This window comes from Phaethon aethereus (genome assembly GCF_964289735.1).
Source record: "Phaethon aethereus genome assembly, chromosome: Z".
NCBI lineage: Eukaryota > Metazoa > Chordata > Aves > Phaethontiformes > Phaethontidae > Phaethon > Phaethon aethereus.
Genome location: NC_138577.1, coordinates 57,964,569 through 57,976,914, shown reverse-complemented (window position 1 = coordinate 57,976,914; position 12,346 = coordinate 57,964,569). Strand labels below are relative to the sequence as shown.

General features: G+C 40.7%; 1 protein-coding gene across 1 annotated transcript in view; it reads right to left on the bottom strand.

Moving 5' to 3' along the window:
• The window catches only part of IDUA (alpha-L-iduronidase), a gene marked incomplete at both ends in the record, with an annotated part of 45,171 nt that overhangs the window by 12,529 nt on the left and 20,296 nt on the right, over positions 1–12,346 (bottom strand). The gene's annotated exons all lie outside the window — the stretch shown is intronic.

Genomic DNA, 12,346 nt, shown 5'->3' with positions numbered 1-12,346 from the left:
GTGCTTCTTACCAGTTTATGTCCAGCTGAGAAATAACTTTGTATTTTTCAAAGAATGCTGCATTTATGCATAATTGTGTGCATAATGTCTGTAATTTTTACTTCATTGTTAGCATTTGCTTACTATTTGTCCTGTAGATGCAATCCTTTTACCCAGCTTTGAATACATGTGTTCAAAGACTTAGGAATAGCCCCATGGTTGCATCCCTTTGTGTCAGTGCATCTTTCAAGAGCACAGTAAAATCTGGGCATGTACCTGCATGGGAACACTGGAGTTCTTTTACCCAGGGGATGAAAACTGGCATTTGCAATTTACCTATGCTAAATTTGAAGACACGCTTTAAATTCCTGAAAGGCTCTTCCTGCCTGCCATCTAGTAAAAAGAAATACAATGCAATATGTGGGTCAGTGTATAACTTCCCGTAACTTCTGAACTTGTGGCGTGATTTAACTGAAATCTGACAGGGGCAGGAGAAGTTTTGCCAGTATGAACTGCCAAATAGGAATTAAAAAAACTTCAGTTGACAATATTCTGATAGTGTGACTTACTGCCATTTGGCCCAAGCCACAGCCTTGGCCTGGTGCCCAAATTCTGACCTCTGTATGCTCTGAGCAAAAGGCTTTGTAAGCACCCTTGAGATAAGTCCAGTCCCAGTCATATAGGAGGGCTGATCAGGGTCTTGCCAGCACCTCTTAAAGCTGATTCCAGAGCACTACACCTGATTTTTCTGGTACAGTGCAGCCTCTGCCTCTGCTGTCTTGCCTACTCTTTCCTATGTACCTTGCCTCTGCTTGGGTGGAAAGCTGTACAAGTGAACTGCAGATGCAATGACCTAGGTATGATGGAAGGGGAGAGACAATCACTTACAGTTCCTGTAACCGATCAGTGCTAGCAAGGCATGCTGGGCACACAGGATAAAAAGTGAGAATGGGGCAGTTGGCAGATCTCTTAAATCAATGCTGGGCTCTGTGCTGAGATTCACAACTTGCTTCTTTCTGAGCCTCTTAGATCGAGGCTCTTCCTCTGTGCTTTCTTGCCAAGGGAAGGTTTCAGTGAAGAACCTGTAATAGCAATCCCAAAGTTCTCAGAGAATTAAAGAAGGGCTGACAGAATTGCCTACTGAATAAAGAAGGGAACCGTGCAACCTGAAGAGGACAAAGTGCCATAAGCATCTCTGACTATGATCTAGAACAGGAAAACAGGACAGGCAAAACAAACGCAACGTACACCATATCCACTGTACCAGCTCCACCTGTGATGTAACCAAGACTCAGCACAATCTTAGGCCCAGCATGATCACAATCTTTCACCAAAGACCTGAAGCTGGCTTTCTTCTTTTAAAGTATGTCCTACCACCATGACAGAAATTAAGTCTGCAGCCACTGATGGGCTTGCAGTTCTTGCTAGAGTCAAATGGTGCATCTGTGAAAGAAGCAAATACCAAAAGATATTTTTTTACTTTAGTATCCATAAAAGCATTTTAGAAGTTACTGTTGAACTAAAGAATGGCCATTTGGAACTGGGAGCTGGGGTGGGCTGGCTTAGACAGAAGTTAAAAAATAAGTCTGACAGTCCTATTCCAAAGTTCAAAGAAAAATATTTTGTTGTAAAAGGTAGCTCTGCTCCCTCAGACACATTAACTATTTCCAGTTGTACCCTGTGTCCTATTGAAATATTTGCTTACATGCACACTTGCGGTCTGCGAGCGTTAAGAATGATTAACTCTACTGCCTTGTAAAAACTTAGTAACACCACTTACATAATAGTAAAAGAACTGGTCTCTCCCTGACTCCAGTCGAAGGTCTACACAGTACTTAAGGGTAGATAAGGCATTCTGTCTGATGCGTGTACACTTAAGATCCCAGCACATCTACATTTTTCTTCCTGTATCAATTAAGCGAAACCTTTAAAACAGAATGACATTGCTAGCCATGACTGAAGTGACGGTACATGAGATCCTGTGTTACATTTATAAGTGCAGAAGCACTTCATATGTCCTTTGGCTGATCTGTCACTTTATGAGAATCTTTACTTGCTTGCAAATGGATTAGGCAGTATGCTCCTATTAATAAAATGATTATTTGACTGATAGGATCCCCACTTCCTCAGATCTTGATCTTGTCCTTACCCGTACTACTTTTCTGATCTGAAATTGATGCTTTTTTTATAACCTATCACTAGAATTTGGGTTGCAGGGTTGCATGCCACGTGGTGTCTGGAAGCCATGCTGACTGCTGCACGTGAGACACAGCAGGAACCTCACAAGCTGGTATTATTTACAAACATTCTGCATGAGGAAGACTGGGACAACTGTCAGGCTGCTATCAGGAGTGCTATAAATATAATTTTAGGACACTGAGGACCAGATGAAAAATTACAGGCATGTGACAAGGTAAATCAGTGACCCAGGATAAATTCACTTGACATTGTCAAAGTTGTTCAAAACAGGTTTGTACATCTGACCTAGGTCCTGCTGGTGCAGTATCACGTACCTACAACTGGGCCCTTGGTAGCAATCTCACAGATTTTTACAGTCTTCAGTCTTTTTTTTGCCTGCTCCTCCTCTGATCTCTCTGCCCTTAAGTCATGGTTTTGAGACACCACTGTCTTGATTTTTGAACACACAGAGGGCTATGTCCTTGTCATTTCATTTGAGGGCTTGCCAGATGGGGATTGTTCATCGTTTGCTGTTGGGCATTTCTGATGTGGAGCAGTGACCACTGTCCTGTCTGTGCCTGGCCTTCAAATGTTCCTCAGCTGAGCTTTTTCTGGGAGACTTGCTAGATAAGACCTTCCTCATCTCCAGTCATAACAAGCAACTACAATAAAGCAGGTTTGCTGGCATCCTAGCACCAATACCCTTTTAAGTCCAAGGCCTGAGACTGCTATACTCCAGAGACTGCTGCCTGCTGGTGTGGTGTGTCTCCAGTCTTTGTCATGGTCTCAGTTCCAGACTAATTTGTACAAGCTCCCTCGTGAGAGCAATAACTGTGCTATGAACACAAAGAGCAGTGATAAGTATGGAGGGGACTCTGCTGGCTGTCACAAAATCTTATTGCTTTCTTCCTTGGAAAGGCTTTTCTGGGTAAAAGGTTACAGGCCCATGTTAACAGCTTTCCACTGCCTCCCTTTACTGGAGTAAGGTTTTTCCAGTACGGAGGGAAATTCTTTTCAGGTGCATAGGCAACTAGCTTGTGAAAGTGTTGTAAGATAATCATGTTGTGGTTCTTACCCATGCCACTTTCAGCCTACCCCATCCATAAACTTAATCTCTTGGGAAGGCAGGGGTAAGCTAGTTTTGGCTGTCAACACCCTGCCTCACAGACAGATCTGCTCCAGTTAGCACAGCTGTGGATACTGCTCCTTAGCCTATAGCTACAGCTTTCCTCCAGTGCCCAGCATCTGCTGCTTCTCTTCTGCCTGGGTTGATCCTGTCCAGGCATATAGTCACACATCCTGGAAAGGAAGTGCACACACAGACATTGGACCAAATATCTTGTCTACAGAGAAGAGGGCAAGAAAAACACAGGCAGGGAGTGTTTCCATTCTGGATAGTCTTCAGTCAAGTATTGAATTTCCAATAAGATGTCAAGCTAACTTTATCAAACTTTATCATAATATACTGAACAAAATTTCCTGGGATAGGAAGCCTTGTGGCTGACCCCTGTCAGTAGGTCACAGCCCACTTAGGAACTCAAAGGTAACATGCAGGGTAACCATCCTCTGAGCTATTCTGTTGAAGAGAGCTTTGTCTGGCCTAGGATTGATATGATCAGGAAATATCTATATACAAGAGTAGTGCCTTTCTCATCCTGACATTCTCAGTTGGTGTGGCCTCCCTTTGCATTTCTGGTGGACACAGTTACCATACACATCAGAGGCTAACATAATCCAGCTTGCTTTCACCAACGTCCGAGAACAGCCTCTTTTCTGCTAGATTGGCCATAGTGGTTGGCTAACACCACTTGCAAGGCACCAAAGTATCCTTACATCCTCACTGGGAGTTTCTGCTGGGAATGACTGCTTGCCTAGTGGCAAATGCAGCCAGGAAATAGGGACGGAAAACTGGCACAAGGCGTCTGCAGAGGAGAGGTGCAAATGGCACTTTAACAGTAAAGAAAATTTTTCAGCAGGGTATTGGCTGACCTCAGACTTGAAAGGTGCACTCCATGAGGGAGCCACCTAAAAAAGACCAGGCTCCATGGGAGGTTTTCTGTATTACAGTCTTAAGGAGAAGTGAAGGTGCAGTCTAAGATACTACCCTACTACAGAGTCTGCTGAGATAATGATCATATTAAATATCACTATTTATTTGATAGAGATGCTCAGTGGTGTGCCACACCATCTTTGTCCAGCCTTGTAAGCCGGTTCCTGCAAGCATACGCTCCCTTGGCCATGGTGCCAGGATGTGGACCAATGGTAACACAGTCACTGTTGTTCTGATGGGTGTGAATATGCATAAATTTCCCCCCTCAAGAGTAAAGCAAGAGTAAACAGTAGTTGCAGTAGGTGACTATTATCAGGAGCATCCTTAAATACAGTGTCCCAAGGAATTGCTTACTGCCTTTCTAGAGTCTGTGATGCCACTTTAGGGATCATAAAAGTCCAGAACAGACACAAGTGCTCATCTAACCTGGAGAGGAGCTCAAAGTCCAAAGCCTAGATGGTCACTGCAAAGATGTAGGAACAAACACCAGTAAACCATGCCAGTTCAAACTCTTGTTGCTACCAAGTCCTCCAGAAGGAACTGTCTTTAGAAGAAACTGTCTTACTTCTTTAGCCAGGAGAGCAGGCTGTTGAAGCGATAGTGAAGCATGTAAGCTGTAAGCACAGCATCTTCAAAACAAAGGTCAAAAGCTCTGGATATGAAATGTCAGCAAGTTTAACTTTTCCAAGAGGGCAAGTTGTTGCCCTTCAAGTCCGTCTTATAACACAAAAGGATCCTGCGTCTTTGTTTTTTACTTACTTTTGCAGCTATGAGGAATGAAATGAAGACAGTTTAAAGTTCAGGCTGCTACAAAGACCTTGTTTGCTCTAAAACCATCAGTTGTCTACATAAGCTTCTTGTTCTGCTGAGCACTTCAAAAACCTCCGGACCTGAAAAGCAAGTCCTAAGGGACTGTAAGCACTGTGGAAATGATACCTCAGAGTATATGAAGGGCAGAACAGCTCTCATTAGCATTCACCTTTCCAGAGGCTGCCTTCTCAGCAGTTATTGCTCCAGGTTTTGTCAACGTCAACCAAAAAAACGCTACTAGATTGGTACTTCAGGTTTAAACAAAAGATCATTAATGAATAACTAAGAAATCATGAGGCTCCTGGGTTATTGATAAACAACACTTTCCCCTTCTGAATTCAGTGGAAGCTGACAATACAGTACTCATTCACACCAGAACTGCTTCTACCATGTGCTTGCTCCACTTGCTCTCGCTTCCTATGATCATGACAGGTATGGTAAATCGGCTCCCTTCCATGAAATCCCCATATCCCAAAATAACCATGATCACTTGACCTGTTGCAGGTTCATGAACACCGATTCTTCCTCTCCAGTAGTCCCCAGGCAAACACAGCCTGTGCTTTTCACATATGCTTTGCAGACCCAAAACCTCTTCCAGCGGTGTTCTCAAAGTTGCAAGGCCAAAGACTACCGCACCCCATGCTGAAGAACTGGCATATTTTACCACTTCTGGGTTTATTTATTAGCATCAATACTTCTCTGCATCTGCTTCTCAGCTTTATCATCTGGGTAAGCAGGGACTGAAAATCTGCTTGCTTTACATTTATGGCACAGCTTCTGCACAGAGGCACAATGGCAAACACCTCAGTGCATGCTGGGCCCATACTACGCATAATTCACTCACCCTATAGTGTGAATGAGTCAGCCCAGCAATAATGGGAGGATGCATTACAAAACCACACAGGCAGCATCCAGCCCTTGCTGATGTCACAGCTTGTCACAGTTAATCCACACACACAACCACCCAGCATGATACATGCGCAAAAAGAAGGACGGGTATGAATCTTCGTGGTTTAGCAACAAACTGGCTTCAAAAATGCAAAATACAACATCTGTTATTTATTGGAAATCACTGCCTCTTCTACAAGCCAACCAGGAGGCTGTGCATTCAGCTGGATCTTTTTATTTTTTTTAAATACATAAAAATAGAATTTACTTTGATTTATACAGCATCTTAATTAGCTTCTTTCCTCTTTGAAATCAGCATTATTTGACCTTTACCTTGCAAAGCAATTCACAGAATCCTTGTTGTGATCTGGCTAAAACTCACATGCACAGAAGCGCAAGCAAACAATGAATGCTTTCAAGCTGATGCTAATCACGGCCTATGATTTTCCATTTCTTACTCAGCCTGCTTTTGTGAGCACAGTCTCGGTCCTTCTTTCAGCCATGAGCATGCTGTGTGTGGGGGGAAGAGAGAGAGAGGCAGACAAAGCATCCACAGCTTCCTGTGCCAAGGTGAGTTAGCTTGCTAGGAAAATATTTTTAGACTGTTGTGCCTCCCCTCCCTTAAAAAGAAATTCAAAATGTAAAAGGGGAAACAGGCTACGAAAACAGAGCAATTTAGGCAAAGGCATACGGTATTTTAGTATCTGGCCTCTCGAGACATGTAAACATATCCAATCAGATCATTTAGACATGGATAATTTAGACTGTTGTGAGATCTTGTTGTGATCCCTTGTTGAGATCTGTTGTGTCTACATCCATTTATGAAGGAAAGTAATCAAATAATGATGAGGCGTGTCCAGTAGCAGGAAATGCTTTTTGACAGATTCTTCACTACAAATTTAAAGGCTTAGTCAGCGAATGAAATCTAGGCTTAGTCACTGTATGTGAGCTGGGCTACTAGATGGTATCTTTCTTTCTGACTGAGTCTGAGGTATGGAAGTGATTTCCTCATGCATAACACATGGCTAAAAGTAAAATGTTCATTTTCATTTCATGCTGTCCTTGATGATGGAACTCCAAATAATGTCATCTATAAGCAAAAGTTTTGGAAAGAGGAGATAAGGAGACTAAAACCATAATGAAGATTAAAGGGTTATTTTTCAGATGCACAAGGAGAAGGAATGATGACCATGTGCTTGATTCAAGCACATAACTCCTTTTGGCACTGCCTGGGAAATCTGTCACTGAACTTTTCTTTCCAAGCAGCAGCAGAACTGTTTCTGTATGCATCCAGCATTCTAATTCAAGCACCCAACCTAATACTGTACATTTAGTAACGAGTCTCCATGGTATACATTTGACTTACTGGTTTCATTTCACAGTACTGTTATTGTCATACCTTCATTTTCACATCTTTATTCTCTGTTTATGCTTCTTCAATTCTTTTGACTGTTAGCTGCATGTGGAAATATAGTCCAAAAGTATCTGCATCCAACTATAGCACAAGACATAGTTTATTTACTGTTGTGTAATATCATAAGGAGTTGAAAAGATTGCCCTCCCTGCTGCCAAATATGCAATGAGAATCAAATTCAACAATGTTCTACTTAGTCTGCTCTGTATCTTGCAAGGACTCCAGGTGCTCATAGGTTCCACTCACAGGCTGTAACTGGAAATGAAATTTTGCATTAATGCAGTGTGCTACTTTTATCAGGTGTTTAACTTTTTCCATCTTACGGTTCTCACAACTTGTTTCCACTTGGTGAGATCTGTATTGAGGACCATGTAATGGGACAACTAACAAGCAGTCTAAGAAAAGAAAAACATGGAGCTAAGTACTGCAAGTGTGAAGATTTGCAGCGAGACTTCTCAGCTGATATACTTCTCTAATGTCTAAAATACAGATAGCACATGGTGTCTGATGAAGTCCAGCTGCTCCTGGATCTATTTGCATGGCAGATGTACTTCCAGGTGTGTCCTTCTATATCAATCCTTGCCTGCCCACAGGCAAGTTAGATGGTATATCTAACTTTAATATATCACTTATTTGCAAAATGAAAAATAGAAGAGGTCTTCACTAAATGATACCGAGTTAATTTCCTAATTTACTGATGTTTAATAACTTATGATGGTGAAAATGCACAATGAATGTGTCATCCACTGTTTTGCTCTTAATCTTACAGAATTTTTATGATGAGTGGCTTCTGAATACTTCAGAACTGACAGATGAGCATTATAACCCAATTTGGAAACAGCAGCTCTTTAAATGGCATCCCAGTGTCTGCTCTTGCCTCTTGAATGTAAAATATAGCAAAACCTCTTACATTTAAGGAGGTAAAACTAACCAACTGCATTTACACACAGTTTTCAATGAGATGCAAACCTACACGTCTCTCCAAACTGAGAGCTGATAATTCTATTCTGAACCTAGTTTTGGCAGTACCATTTAGGCTACTGATATATTATTAAACATGGCAGTGATAGCTGTTCCACTCCATGGTCTTCATGTTCATGTATAATCCTTTTTTCTTCTTTCTTCCCCCATCCCAAACAACTTTCACTAATATAAAAAAATACCTCCCTTTTCAGTATAAAAATGCATTGTATTCTGTGCTTATAAAACATGAAAATTTACTTCACAATGCAGTAAGAAATCCTCTATTTTCTTTGCACACAGAAATGAGTTTTGAATATCCAGTTAAGATTACACATGAATGCAAGGAATGGGTGAAGAAGCTTCAGTATTCCTGAGAGACTATCCTTGCTACAGTAAATTTGCCTCTAAGATTTACAAATATCAGTAGAAACATTCATCCTAAACCAATCAATAAGCAGGCTTTGGTTCCACAGTTCTGGCTGTTTAAGGATGAAGCAACAGGCTGTTTTGTTTACAAGGCAGACAAGTTCAGACATTTTACACTCAATGGCAGCTGAAGGTATGTAAAGTCTTCCTAGACATAAGATTTATCATGTATTTTAATAAAAATCCTTTTTCAAAGGACATAATTCCATTAATGACCATGGACAGCTCAACACTGTAAGGACAGTTCCACACACTGCCTATCCTAGTCCCATTTAACACATTAGAGTATTTTTTTGTCTAATTAAAGTAAATACAGAAAACCCTGAAGCTGTTAAAGCTATGTCAGGACTGCCCTTCTGTTTGATCTCCACATAGTGCAACTGGCTCAATTAAAACTGAATAGCAGGGATGAGTAAGAAGGCAGAGATTACCAGCCCCTGTAATGTAATGATTTTAAGTTTATCTTCTGCCTGTGATTACACTCTACAGGACAAAGACTTTTTCCAGTGCTACTATTTTTTTATGTTATCTCGCTGTAAACACCATTGGGGTAATATCATTGGACAGACCCAAACTATATCACAACAGAATTTCTAATCTACTCTTGTAGAAAGCTGTGTTCCTGAGGAACTGTGCTACTGTGTGCTGATAAGAAATCTGTTGTGGAACTACTGCAGCTACTTTGTGCCTTTGGTAAGTGCTAATCAATTGGTTATATGTTTGTAGTGGGAAACAGAAAGAGGGATGCATAGTAAAGGACGGTCTTACTCAGTTTTGAATAGATCTCAGAGTTTCTCCTGCAGCAGGAACTACAGAAGATTTTTTTTTTTTTAGAGCTAATCAATAATGTCTCTCCCCTCCCATATACAGATCATTTTCAGCTGCACTGGATACTTGCCACAGCTACAGAAGGAATGTTAGGGATAGCACATAGGGACTTTTAGAAGAGTGGATGCTTATTTTTAGTGCTTCCATCTTTCCTGTTAAATAGCAACCAAATGTGAGCTCTTTAGGCACATCACCTGGTTGCTATGGTACAGAGGTAACTGTAGACTAATTGAGGCTTGAGGGCATTTTAACTAATGCAAACATTAGGCTTAAATGTTTTTTATAATTCAGTGAATTTATGAACTTCAAACACTTGCACAGAAGGAAGAACAAGATTATTACATTTGCACTATGTACTTTTGAAGATTTCATATTATTGATTGTAGCCCAGTAAACAAACACTTTTAACCTTCCCTGTATGACTAATTTAGCATTATTTTTTAAGTATATAATTAGGTTATCACATATGAATTGTATGTAGTAATGCTGTGAATTATTCTGAAATCCTCAGTAAATGTGTGAACAAAGCCAAATATATTTTACAGCATTTATTTCATAAATACCCTCAGGTAGCTCTCACTTTTAACCTTTTGCAGTTCTTAATCCAGTTAATATTAGGCATCTGTTCACAAGGATAAATAGTAAGTCACACAAAGGAAAATCATCTGTAGACTTTTAATTACTTGTCAATGGTCATGTGTTTTTTAATGTATTTTCTATTCTTAAGATAGGTGTTTCATTGTAGCATGTCTTTTGGTTATTTTGGCCAATTACCATTGTTTCTTAAATACATAATTGAGCACTGACGTGGAAAGGCAGTCCTTTTAGAACTTAGTCCTGCTTTGTTAGTGTCCATGGAACTCAACCAGGACACTAGGAGCTGCCCAGTCAGAAACTATTGTTGGACCAAAGCCTTGATGAATAGCTTCATGCTATGGAGTGTGAACTAGCATTTCCATAACTAAAGCACTGATGAACCTTCTGCTATCAGTACTTCTGTATGTTAGGTAAAGCTTGTTCATCATAAAATGTAGTTTATTCAAAACTAGATTATTTTCACAACTCCTAGAGGCAGAATAAGAGACTGCTTCATTTTGTCACTTTTTTCCCCACATGGAATTGTCCTGTCCAGAGATATTTATCCTGACTTGAATGGTGCTGTGCCTAAATAGTGTTCACATATTTCAAAATTATAATCTGAAATTTCTTTATTTTAAAATTTCAGAAAGTGTTGTTTTTAGGCTAGCTTGAGACAAAGCAAAGTTACAACCGACTCTATATGTAGGGGTCAAATGATAATCCAAACATCCTGTAGTGGTCTTAGGAGCCTGATAATGGGAAAAGTGCTGTTGGGAGAGAAGTGCAGAGAGGTCTCTTTCAAAAAAATGTTAGGTGGGGCAAAACCCAATTATTCTGCAAATTCCAGAATTGCAAATAATTCCAGGATTGCAGGTCCAAATACTGGAAACATGTTGTAAAGGAGAACGGAGTAGGCAAGCTTACTTTGGTCCTGAAGCAGATGGCATGCACATTGATGACTCTTGGTTCTAAGAATTAGGTAGTAAAATGGATGCAAGCACAAATTTGAGAGACTGGGTTTAAGACTTTTTACCTTCAAGCAAGACATACTGCAGGCCTGAAAAGAAATTAACAGAAGCCATAAAGCCATTTTCTATTCTGTGGTGCACAAGACCAAAGAGACACACTATCTCACTGCCACCAGTGTGCAAAATTCATTATGCAGATTAAGGGCACTACTGCTTCCCTTTTATTCTAAGAGCTACTTTGGGAACGGCAAAGGGACAGGAATGCTTCTACAGGAAAGGGGCAAGAAAGAGGATTTTAGTAAGACTTAAATGACCTTCTTTAGTGTTTGGGATTAGAATGTCACAACTACTGTCACCAAGTTTGAGCTCTTGGTAACAGCCAGTACTTTTGAGAATCCATGACTAGTTTAGTATCACAGAGGTGAGACGTGCCTCCCTTTCTGTTCCACCTTCATGTTGGCATTTTGACTTTTCATCTCCATAATTTTCATGTTTTCTTTTAACTTTTAAAGAGCAGCAAAACTTTTTGCACTGGAATAAAAGATGACGTTGGAAACTGGCCCTCCGTAGACATGCTTGTGCACTGCACCCCCCTGCAAGCACTGCTGCTGGCAGGAAAGGAGGACCCATCTTTGTCTATACAGCAACACAGCCTTTTTCAAGGCTCGCACCTCCCATCTCAGATTATTCTTCCATGCATGTTCGTGTTCTTCCTTGGCTGAGCAACGTACACATCTGCTCATCCTTTAGCTTGTAGGTCAACTGAATGCAGTTCTTGTGAATCCTGGCTTTGTGCCCAATCTGTTAATCTACACTGCTAAGTAATCATAAAACATTACCTATCAATCACCTTTGTCAAGAGGAGGACATGGATGATTGTCATTTGGATAGGTCTGCACCTATCCAAAGAGCTAAAGTAACAGAAAGGGGACTTGGTCATTTATATACCTCACAATGAATGAATAGAAAGTCAGTCTTTGTCCTGCCTACATTTTACAGTCTTCAGTTTACACAGAAGCAACAGAGATCTTGTGATCTCAATGCACTGACGTATAGGAATGGAACTCTGACCTCCAGCAGTCCCGTCCTGTGCACTGAGCAGAATAGTAGTTATCCCAACCTGCAAAAAACACAAATCTCAGGCAAGACCGCAGTTCTATTCTTACACCTTGAATATGTAAAATCAAAAGTTAATGCTGTATGGGGATGCACAAACGAGATCAAATCTCAGATGAGAAGCAGCTTCAAAGGTCAGAGATGTGC